The sequence below is a fragment of the Hippocampus comes genome, unplaced genomic scaffold (assembly GCF_001891065.2).
Source record: "Hippocampus comes isolate QL1 unplaced genomic scaffold, H_comes_QL1_v1.1 scaffold2, whole genome shotgun sequence".
Taxonomy (NCBI): domain Eukaryota; kingdom Metazoa; phylum Chordata; class Actinopteri; order Syngnathiformes; family Syngnathidae; genus Hippocampus; species Hippocampus comes.
This window is the reverse complement of record NW_017805139.1, coordinates 1,066,450-1,070,395: the sequence shown is the minus strand read 5'-3', so window position 1 is coordinate 1,070,395 and position 3,946 is coordinate 1,066,450. Positions and strand designations below refer to the sequence as shown.

The 3,946-nt window shown below is 39.5% G+C and overlaps 1 protein-coding gene across 3 annotated transcripts in view; it reads right to left on the bottom strand.

Moving 5' to 3' along the window:
• apba2b (amyloid beta (A4) precursor protein-binding, family A, member 2b) overlaps positions 1-2,200 on the bottom strand; it is a 44,017-nt gene extending 41,817 nt beyond the window's left edge. The window contains exon 1 of one of the 3 annotated variants that reach the window (XM_019867563.1): positions 1,874-2,200. The gene's annotated coding sequence lies outside the window, so the exon portion shown is untranslated. Of the gene's footprint in view, positions 1-1,476; positions 1,643-1,873 lie in introns of those variants that run through there. The other 2 variants (XM_019867560.1, XM_019867561.1) reach the window with 2 other exon arrangements.
• Positions 2,201-3,946: the final 1,746 nt, after the last annotated feature.

Sequence of the window (3,946 nt, the reverse complement as noted above, 5' to 3'; positions counted from 1 at the left end):
ATCGAAACGTAGAAGAACTGTAATGACTGGAGCGGAGCGAGTGAAATGCATCCGTTTGAGCAAGGCTGGACACAAAGTGAAAAGCATCCAGCAGACACTTGGAGTCGGAAAGACGCAAATCCACGAAGCTTTAAAAAACAAGGCATCGATTCAACTCCTGATGACAAGCCACCATCCAGCGAGGAAGCAATGCAAATGGCAACAAATCCATCAGTATGCACAAGAATTACCAGACATCGGTGATCAACGGGACAGTTACTTGCAACTTGCAACAAAACTGTATGACACGCAGGCAAACATTGTCATAAACCAAAGAATGCATCCAACCAAACAATCCAAAATAGACACATTTTTTTCCCAAGACAGAAAAAAAATAAACATTAAAATACTGTAAGTATTTTACTGTTGTGATTTTTTTTGGATACACCTGTATTGCAGTTTTTGTTATATAAAGTTTTTGGACAGTATATTTTTGTATTTTATTGATTGTGTTGTTACACGTGCATTTTTGTCAACATACTTGCAGGTTCATAAAGGACATGTACCATGCTCATTTCCCAAATGAGGAATTTCTGTTATCAGGACAAATTGGACAGCGCAAACACGAGTCTGCACTAGAGAATATTTACTGTATATTTGTAGTGACTGAAGCAAAAAAAAAAAAAATCCTGTTTCCACAGATTCCACAACTTCTTCACCACATTTTAATGGGTTCTTCGTTGGCCCAGGTGCTAGTCTTCCACAAGGTTACATGCATATCGTTTTGCAAAATATTGCTAAATGTATGTCCTATTTACTGTAATAACTGCTTTTCACTGTAATTTAAAAAAAAAGACAGCAGATAGTGGCCTCATACTTTTGCTAATATCTCTGTATGAATTCAACCAAATATTTACCTGGAAGCTTTGGAAATGGAATTATTGGAAACCACGATGTCTGTACCTCATGTTGCCTCTGACTCACTGATATCACACAGATTGGGGGTGGAAACAGGCTCTGAAAATGAAGATGAGGCCAAACACTGTGGACGTCACATCTCATGATGCAAGACAGACTCTGTGTCTGCTCTGCCTCCCACCCGAAGAACAATGAAGATCAAGCCAGAAAGTGCCTCCCATCCCCATGTTCCCATGGACGCTGACACGCTGAGCGACACCAACAGCCAATGGTCATCATCGGTTTTTGGTTGTTAATAAGACATGCAAAGACAAACACACGTCATTACATGTTTCTGTCTATCTATCTATCTATCTATCTATCTATCTATCTATCTATCTATCTATCTATCTATCTATCTATCTATCTATCTATCTATCTATCTATCTATCTATCTATCTATCTATCTATCTATCTATCTATCTATCTATCTATCTATCCATTCATCAGTTGTGAGAGAAGTGTGTGGGAGTGTGAGAGATGAAAGGCAGCCAAATGGGAAGATGTGAATGAGCTCGTTATGAAAAGGAACTCACGCACCAGTCGTTTGATTAAGACGTTACAGTCAAAGGGTTATCAATATGAAAATTAATGCGATGGACATAGTGCCGTCCTAAAATAACGCGTACGTTTACCCGACAGGGACACGCTCACGATTGTACCAACGTGAAGTCTCGAGCTTGATGTGAGCATCAAAAAGCATATTTTTTACTGAGTTCAACGGGTGCTTTGATAGCAGCGAGGCCAGCTGCCCCTTTGTTAGCGCGGATGCAGAACACTTATTCACTGGCTTAGCAGATCAGCATCCACCGTTCCCCCCCAGGATGCCCTGGACGAGAAACGCTGATGTGATGCCCGAATCTGCGGAGCGCTTCTCGACGCTTGGCGACGGTTAAACTCTCTACCGTCTATGCGTCTCATTAAAAGTCGGTCCTACCTGGATAATGTTGATAGTGTCGAACAATTCAACTCCTTTCGAGAGCAGTGGGAGCTGGTGTTGACAGGCCGATCATCCCCCGCCGCTTGTCTCAGCGACAGAAAACGCACCGAGCCTGACAGAAGCGGCGCCCCGGAACCAGTATAGCAGCATACGAGTCCACTGCGGCTGTCTGAATGGCCGCGCGAGGGCTCATTTGCACGCCCCAACATCAGATGGCAAATACAATTGCACACGGCAAAATAAATCAATAAATCGAAAGTAGGCACACATTTAGAGAGAGTACATGAAATCTAATTCCTTCGAGTCATGGTAGACAACAAAATGTGCTGGAAAACACACACACACACACACACACACAAAATCCAAATTTACACGAAACATTTCTGTCCATGCACTCAACCAGACATCACTCCACTTTCTCTCCTGTTCGCTACTGTTACCGTATTCGAATTACTGTTAAGAAGTCTGGGGAAACACTTACAAAATTACATTACAAGAACAACTACGAAAAGCTTTTGTGCTTCTGACTGTGGGTAAAAATGTGAAACAGGCTAAATAGAGAAATTCAACAAGGTCAAAGCATCAATCAATTCGAAAGTATATATTGGAGAGGTATAGAAAGGAACTGGGGCTGGGTTGAGCAGAGGGAATAGAATTAGCTGAAGTATGACTGTACATTGTACGAGAGGTTTTTCTTGTTAAAGTCAGATAAGGTTGTGTGATATTACTAAGCACAATACTATTTGAATATGAATATTTCACAGTTATGAGGAAGATAAGTGGTTAATGTGTTTTAGTGAAATTAAATGTAGAAACCTATACTGAGGGGTTAGTGACATATAAATATAAATACATATGTAATGGTTGTTTAATGTGGTTGTGATATGAGATGTATTAGAGACTGGAATATTGTGTAGATTATATTATATTTTATTTGTAGAGAAAAATGAATATGTGATTTACTAATAATGAAATAAATATATGGAGGGTAGGACTAAATAAATGTGTATTTCCTCCGACTCCATTTTCAAACAGGGAAGAGATCACCTATAATGTAGTGTTATTTGTAATTCCGTTTTGCTCACTTTTTTCCTCTTTTTTGATGGTCTTCATTTTGCTATTTTCTGTATGATATAGCACTTATTTTTATGAATTTTCCATCCACTTTCAACACTGCTTTTCCGGAACAAGGTCATGAGGGGTTGCTGGAGCCTATGCCAGCTGACTTCGCGTGGAAGGCTGACTACACCCCAAACTGGTCCAGTCAATTGCAGGGCACATGTCGAGAAAAAAATGACCATTCACACCCATGTGTACACTGTCAGTGAGTGGGAACCGATCCCACACTGTCCAGCGAGTGTGCCACTACACCATCAGCGATTTTTATGTATGTTTGAATTAAGTTGTTAAAAAAAAAAAAAAAAAAACAAGTAAATTTTTTTCTGTCAGTTTTAAACAACACGCATTTGAGCAACTTCTTACAAAAACAACAACCCTCTTTGATTGCAAAGTGCTAAAGAAACATCACTTGACACATTATCGAAACAAACTTAATAAACCACAAACCATAAACTGACTGTCATGTTCTGCTCTGTCTTTGTTTTTGTTTTCAGCACCAGCTGGAGTGGAGGGTGTGTCTTTTCAGCAGGTCACCTGTTTCTTGTTCCTCATCAAACCTTGCAGAATATTTAAGGACTGTCAAGTTTCCACATCGCTGTTGGATTATTGACCTTGCTTGCTGTTATGCTCAAGGGATATTTTTGAGACCTCACACTCATAGTCGCTACTTTTCCGATGGGTCCTTGTTTTCCAAGTATTTTGGTTTTCCAACTATGCTTGTCTGATTTATGTTTTGTGTGTTTGGGCCTTTGCCATTTCATTCTGTATTTTTGGGTGTCAAATTTACCTTGCTGTTTGCAAGCACTTTATGTTCCTATTTGGTTTTCCTGGCTCTTTTCGGTTTATACTTTGTTTTTCATTCAATTTTTTTTTCTTAGTTTGCCTTCTTATGAACCACAAAAAAAATTGTTAAACTAGCCGGTGACAACAAAAAAATACAACAAATGTATA